This window comes from Vidua macroura, chromosome 3, assembly GCF_024509145.1.
Source record: "Vidua macroura isolate BioBank_ID:100142 chromosome 3, ASM2450914v1, whole genome shotgun sequence".
NCBI classification, from domain to species: Eukaryota; Metazoa; Chordata; class Aves; order Passeriformes; family Viduidae; genus Vidua; species Vidua macroura.
This window is the reverse complement of record NC_071573.1, coordinates 105840618-105848945: the sequence shown is the minus strand read 5'-3', so window position 1 is coordinate 105848945 and position 8328 is coordinate 105840618.

The window sequence follows — 8328 nt, the reverse complement described above, 5'->3', positions numbered from 1 at the left end:
ATCTGATGTGCTGCAAACTGGGAAACTGCCAGAAATCATGGCAAAATATCAACAATTGCTGGGTTCAAAGGGCTGTAATCAGTGGCCCCAAGTTCAGTTGAAGGCCACTCACTAACAGCACAGCCAGGGGTTGATAGCAGGACCAGCACAGTCTGACCTCTGCATTCATGACCTGGACAACAGGCCAGACCCTCAGCAAAACTGGGAGGACTGGAGTGAAGGTACTGCCACTCAGAGTAACCTCAGTGGGCTGCAGAGATGGCCATAGAAGCAACTCACACAGCTCCACAAAGGAAAGTATGAAGCCCTGCACCAGGAGAAGGAATGATCCCACACACCCAAGCAGGCTGGGAACAAGTAGCTGGAAAACAGCTCTGCAGAAAAGGACCTGGGGGTCCTGGTGGACAACAGTTTTACTGCAAGCCAGCAATGATTCCTTGCAACAAGGAAGGCCAACAGTATCCTGGGGCTGTGGCAGGAGGAGCATTGCTAGGAGGCTGACAGCAATGATCCTTGTCTTCCACTCAGCAGTGGTGAGGCCTCATCTGCAGTGCCGTGTCCAGTCATGGGATCCCAATGCAAGAGAGACATGGACTTACATGGGCAAGTCTAGCAAAGCGCCATAAAGATGACTGAGGGATAGAAGCAAGAGAAGGCCTAGAGAAATGGGACTGTTCAACCTGGAGAAATCTCAGGGAGCTCCTATCAATGTTGAGGGGAGTAAAGATACCTGATGTAGGGAAGTAAAGAAGTGGGAGCCAGTGACATGATAAGAAGAAGTGGTCACAAACAAAAATATGGGAAATAAAATTAAAAATTAAAATACCCCAAACCATCTTTCTTATGCTAAGACTGGTCAAAAATTGGAAGAGGTTGCCCAGAAAACTTGTGGAGTCTCTATCACTGGGGAGAATTAAACTCAAATGGTCACAGAGCTGTGAGCAACCTGCTGCATCTGACTGTGCTTTGGGCAGGGGAATTGATCTAGAAAATCTACAGACTCCATTCCTATGTTATTCTTCCTGTGAGTCTGTGTATCTGTAAGTGCAGTTTAAAAGGGCAGATGCAAAAGTAGAAAAAAAATATTTTGGTTTGTCCTTCCTATGCTTAACTTCTACAGTGAAATTATAACTATGTAGTTACACTTGTCTACGTACTCCATTCACCATTTGTGCTAGACTCAGGAGCAGATGGGTTGTCCTCTCTTCCATTTGATGGCTAAATCTCATGTTTGTTTTGGAACTATAACTCTTTCCAAAATTAAACAAGGGAATAGAAAATCAAAGTTACCTACTCTGCCCTATAAAGTACTATAACAATATAATGGTGACAGGGAAAGGAGAACAAGGGTTCTAAAACGTTAAAACTTTCTTTCATGTAACACTGACATAAATTAAAGGAAAATTATAATACATCATTAAATTAAAATTCAGTCACAGACTTTACTTCACCAACAATACAGTTTTAGAGTATAAAGAATATTGCATTATTACCAAGGATACAGATAAGAAATATGTAACATTTTAGGGGATTTAATGTAGTTAAACTTAAGCAAAAGCTGTTGTAAAAAAGAACAATTTGATACATTTAAAATGGCGGAAGCAGAAATAATTTTAATTTACTATCTGCATTGGGACTAAAACCAAAACATTACCACAGCAGTTTTTTTGCTGCATATTGACCTCAAGGGCAAAGTACTTGGTCTCATCACTAACAAGAAGGAAATAGTGAAGAAAGGTGTTTGGAAAGTTCACCACTTTCTAGTGGTTTGTATTTCATTGTTGCCTTTTAACTCTGCATATGACTGTTTAAAGGGAGATCACATCCAAGTAATCATACATAACAGTTCAGAATAAAATTCAGTATTCTGCAAAGGCTAAGCAAAAATGTGTTCCATGTTGCTGAGGCAAAAGGTAGGGCTAGAACTGACTTTTTATAAGAGAAAGGCTGAAGCCTGCACCCTCCAAAACATCAGAAAAATCTCTGATGAGGATTCCTAGCCAAACATGGCTGTGATTCACAATTAGCAGTGCTCATGGTCAGTTTTAGATAGCAACAGGGGAAGGCAAGAGAAAAAAGAAACCACAAATTATTCAACTAGTACTCAAATGCACTTATAAATGGAATTTATTTTCTTGAAATTCAATGTTTTATTTCATTTACAGTTTGCAGCTATTAAATATGAGGCAGTTGCTGTATGAGTTGTTCCAGTACACACAGCTGCATTAACAGCTAGCTACAAACACATTTTACACTAGTGGGTACTTTCAAGAACCAAATGTCTCTTCAGGAAGTTTTACCAGCAACTTTTTTTCATATGCTTATGCAGTTTCAGCGAATTCAGTGTTACTTTCCACATACATACATTTTTTTCTGTCTCTGCTGCCTTAAAACTAATTTCCACTCATGTGTGGGGCAACACTAACAAAGACACTTCCATCTGTTCATAGACAGGATTTGCTATCCTGTAACTGTTGACATGTAAAGGGTATTTTCTATTTTGACTGGACATGAATTGTGCTTTCTTTGGATTAAGCATTTTAAACTGAATTATGAAATAGCTTTAAATATATAGGTCATAGCAATTATTGTGTTATTTATATTACTAAACAAGTGTGCAGCAGATGGCCTCCAGGGCTCTGGCCAGAAGAACCTAACTCCTGCAGATTTATTTGGTGCTTAGAGATACTACCAACTAACTTCTCAAACCTGTTTGAATACCATTGTGTCTCTCATTTGATGCCAGAAAAAATATTCCAGGCTTATTTGTTTCAGCACCAATATTCCTCAAGGCCTTCATGGTACCTGGCTATATAAAACCTTCCTACTTGGGCCATGGGTCCTGCAGTAAAATGAAGCAGCACCAGAGACCCTTAGCCATCCAAGGGGCACAGCCTGGCCACACCTACACTTGTTAGTACTTGGCTCAGTTCTTTTTTGGAGCTAGGTGGTACCACTATGACCATTAGATAAAATTGTTATATTGTGTAGGGGTTTTTTCATTCAAAAGTACTTGAAAAATACAAAGACTGTACTGCAGTCCTCCAGGATGACTTCTTCATTTCACAAAACGTGGGCTGGACGCAGTGTGATGGCATGGGCTGAGTGAGAATGCAAAGGCTGCTAGGACAGCTCTGGAAGACCACACAAGGTGAAGAACATCATGTCTGATAGAGGCTTTTTCATTCTGACTACTCAACATGACTTTTGGTGCAAGTCCATGCCCTGGAATGCACCCAGTACTATTCATCAGAGTGTTCATAGGCCCAGAACAGGGCAGTACTTGACCAATCTGAACAAACAGTGGTTCAGCACTAAAGGACACTCACTGGTCCTGTTTCATGTAGCAGTAACAACATAACCAGGGAAGTAATGCCAAATACTCATGAAAATCTGACCTTATAAAGCACTACCCCAAGCTTTCATAACATAAATTTTATTTTTTCCCTATGCCTGAATTAAATGAGCTCTTAAATGTATTTATTGTATTCCACCCTGAGCTACCAAAATTTTTTATGCAAACGAGCCACTTTAAGATCACTGTTTTCTAGGATACTGTTTGTTTAAGCAAGCCTATGCATGTCCAGAAACTCTGGGACCATTGCTCTATGCTAGATCATTCACATGCTCCAAGTTTTGTGATTGCTGTACCGTGGCTTTATATATTAAAAAAAAAAAAAAAAAAAAGCACATGAGAGCAATACTACATATATATATGAGAGATACATAATATACACAACCGCCAACCAACTTCCAATTCCAAAACCTTGCAGTTGCCTTTTTTAGTCTTATAATACAGGAATACCTACTAAAATGTTATTGCTGCCATTTATGATAGGAACATAAAGGCACAAGGTCTCCATGTACTCACACTACTGGACACAATGAGACAATCAACACTATGTCAAGTTCATTTTTTTCCAAGGAGATGTGGAATAAGGACATTTTTCTGCTTCAAGTTTCCCTTTGCCCACAGACCAGGGCAAAGTGCCTCTTCCACTAAGTGAAAGAGCTTTTTGTGACTTCACTACAGCAACTTACCAGCTCTAGTTCATATCAAAAAAAATACATGCATTCATTATTTTAACATCACATATGAGCTAACCTGCTGCTGATAAACCAATTTTATAAACAGTTTAATAAAATGTAGTTTGATCAACAGTACATCAAGCACCTCAGTGGCTCTTTTACATATTTGCACATTAGACAAACTATAGGAAATGACCCAAAAGATTTGATGTGAACTCCAGAAAAAAAGCGATGTTAGTTGCAAATAGGAACATGAAAACTGTATCAGATCAGGCCAAAAGTCCATTTGATCTTTGACAGCCTCCGACAGTTGTGCCAAGGAAAGGGCAAGCACATTGGACTACTTCCCTGGTGCAAGCTCTGGCAGAGTAACAGCTCTCAGGGCTACCTGAACCTTTACAGAGTATTCTCACGTTTAACAGTCCCTGATAAATTTTCTTTCCATAAGTCTGCCTTATCTTTTTGCAAATTCCTGTGAAATTTTGGAAATCTGTGACATTTCCAATGAAGTTTAAGACTACTTAAAATACTTTTTGTTTTGAAACTGCTACCTATTAGCTTAATTTGTTTTCCAAAGGTTTTGCATTAGAAATTACAATGAGGAATCACTGTCCATTCAACTTGGTTTCACAAACCATCGTCATTATTTCCCCAAGCTACTTTTCTCATTAGCTTCTCTTTCAATTTCCATTTTACTTTTACTTACAATGTGGAGGTGTCAGAACTCACCCCCCTAAGGGCCACCAATTGTTGGTGTCACATCCACCAATGATGGATGGAAACTGACTGCCACCATTAATCACCTTCCTGTAAGACTTTCATACCTTCTCTCTCCAAGTTCACACAGGCAGCTCCTTGCAACACTGACTCCTTTTCCCTTTCTTCCTCACAGCTGGCTGACTCCTTCCTGTCCCTCTCATGACCTCCTAACACTTTCTCTCCCTAGTAGCAAATACTAACCCTTACTGTCCCTAACACAAACACCTTACCCTTACCCCTCACAGCAGCTCAGCCAACTAACTCCAATTCTCCTCTCGACCAGCTGACCCACTCTTTTATAACACCCATCCTATTGGACCATCCTTATTGGACACAGCTGTGACCTATTAAAGGCAAGGCTGTTCCTACTCTTTGGTAATTAGTACAGCCGCAACTCCTCAGGGGTGAGATTGCCTTCTCTATCCCTGCACTACACTATCCCTGACTGCACTATCTCTATTCTCTCACAATCCATCCTCCCACATGGAGGAATTTCAGATCTGTGAAAAATTTTGTCACATTTTCCATATCTTTTGCAGGATTACTGTACCCTATCTGAGAGATAGGAACTGCAGATCCCATTCAAGCAGAGAGCACGTCACCATCACACAGAGTAAGAATCATGGCATTCACTTCCCAATAGCTGGCAATATTACCTGACCACGGAAGCACAAGGCTTTATATTCCACCTAATACTCAGCTTTATCTCACATGTCAACATGTCCGTCATTTTATTGCTCAGTAGGAATCAAGAAGTCCTTCTGCAACCTGACAATTTTTCTTAAATCTAAATAACTCAGTGTGAGTAACAGATTTTACTACTCCACTGTCTGCCCCTTTTTCCAGACTATTTATGCCTGTGTTGAATAGTACTGACCTTCAGACAAACTCCTTTTAAGTCCTACCTGTTACACAATCCATTGAAAAAGATGATAATCAATTCCTACCCATTCTTTTCTACCCTATCTTTCTACCAAATATCCACCCATCTGAAGGTTGTAACCTTTATCACATTGATCTTGTTCACCAGTGCACACCACCAATTCACACATTGAGGTGAAGTATTCCAATTTTTTTTTTTTTTGAGTTTGTGCAGAATAGGGATCTTGGTGCTAAGACACAAAACGCTGGCTCTCCAGTCACCAAAACTTTACACTATTTATATGTTTTAGCCTACAATGCCATCAGCATTACATAATTTTTTAATTAATTAGCACTCACACCCCTTATATGCTAATTATAACTCTTGTTTCTCATGACAATTAGTCCACATGCACAGTTCTTTCACCCATTAGAGCTGGGAGTCTGTTTAGAGTAGGTGGTCAATGAGCTGATTGTCATGATCTCCTACTGCTGTACTTACCTTTCCCTCAGTTACTGCTCAGTTCTCCTGATTTCACTCCTGGTGGCTGCCATCCAGACAGCTCATTCATCTTGGGATTGTCTTTTCCTTAAAACAACAGATTAGCCAAGCATGCAATTTTCACAATGCAATTGCTTAATCATAACTGTCTTGTTATAACTACTAATTAACAACTAAAACAAATTGCAGTTTGAATCAAATCCTGAGGGGCTCAAATCTTGAGTGGCTCAATAAAACATGACTCCTGAATCTTCTAAAAACCTTAATGAAAATTCTTGCCCCAACCAGCAGGGCCTACCATGCCTGGTGCACCACAAGTATCGCCAGCTGGTCAAGGGAGGTGATTGTCCTGCTCTGCTCTGCACTGGTATGGCCTCACCTTGAGTCCTGTGTGCAGTTTTGGATACCACAATATAAAAAATATATAAAGGTCTTAGAAAGTGTCCAAAGGAGAGCTACAAAAATGGTGAAGGTCTAGAGGGAAAGCCATATGAGAGCAGCTGAGGTCACTGGGCTTGTTCAGCCTGGAGAAGAGACCGACAGGAGACATCACTGCAGTCTTCAACATCATTACAAGGGGAAGCCAAGGGGCAGGCATCAATCTTTCTCTTGTGACCAGTGACAGAACCTGAGGGAATGGCAGGAAGCTGAGTCATGGGAGATTTAGGTTGGATGTTAGGAAATGATTCCTCACCCAGAGGGTGGTTGGGCACTGGGAACAAGCTCCCCAGGGCAGTGCTCAGAGCATCAAGCCTGACAGAGTTCAAGAAGTGTTTGGACAATGCTCTAAGGCACATGCTGGGATTCTTGGAGCCTCCTGTCCAGAGCCAGGAATATTCCCCTTCCACTTGTGTTTGTTATTCTTCCCACTGATTTGATCAACATGCATACCAACCTTAGGGACTACTTTTGAAGCTGCTCAGGTTTTGGCTAGAGGCAGTACTCCCCAGTCCTCCAGCACCTCCTGTAGCATGTGACTACATAGTCCAGCTGCTTCATGCCTGAATCCCTGTGCAACTCCTGAATAAACACCATCCAATCTTGCCAGTTTCCTACTATTCAATTTATTTCTTTTTACCTGCTACCCTGGCTTCAACTGGAAACATCTCTTCCAACACTTCTACCCAAAAAGCAGCATTTTAGTATGACAACCTCCCTGAGCTCCTCTCTGATAACCATAGGTCTTAGTTTATTCATTACATCTTCTCTGAGTTCCTTTCACACCTTACGTAGCAGGTGTGCAGACTCTGTGTCAGGTTCCTGGTCATTAGGGAAAAAAAATTACTGCTACTTTTATTATCTTCACAGAATCACAGACTCAATTAGAGTGGAAAACACCTCTGAGATCAATGAGTCCAACCTATGACCTAACAGTCACATGTCAACTTGGCCATGGCACAGAGTGCCGTGCCCAGTCTTTCCTTAAACACCTTCAGGGACGGTGACTCCACCACTTCCCTGGGCAGCCCATTCTGAGGTCCAATCATCCTTTCTGTGAAGAATTTCTTCCTAATGTCCAACCTAAACTTCCACTGGCACAGCTCAAGACTATGTCCTCCTATCATGTTGCTAGTTGCATGGCATTCTTTTGCAAGTTGATTCTCAAAACATTTTTTTAAATTTTTTTTGGAGTGGGAAGGAAAGTGTGCTTTAGTGTGTTGCTACAGTCCAGGTGCTCTAGTCCAGTTTCCTCACTTAGATGCAACTAAGGGAAACATCCTTAGGGGTATTGGATGACAGACAGCTCGATATGATCCAGGAACATGCCCAGGTGGCCAAGAAGGCCAATGGCATCTTGGCCCATATCAAGAACAGTGTTGCCAGCCAGACTTGACCCTGGTGAGGCTGCACCTCCAGTAGTCTGCTCAGTTTTGGGCCCCTGATTTTAAGAAGGTCACTGATGTGCTGGAGCGTTTTCAGTGAAGAGGAACAAGGCTCATGAAAGGTCCAGAAAACATTATGAGGTATGCCTTACGAGGAACAGCTAAGGGAGCTCAGGGGGGACCTCCTTGCTCTCTAAAGCTGCCTGACAGAAGGTGGTAGTGAGGAAGGGGGTGGTCTCTTCAGCCATGCCTACAGTGAGAGGACCAGAGGAAATGGCCTTAAACAGACTTTTAGGAAAAAAAAAATCACTGTCAAGAGTGGTCAGGCATTGGATTAGGCTATCCAGGGAAGTG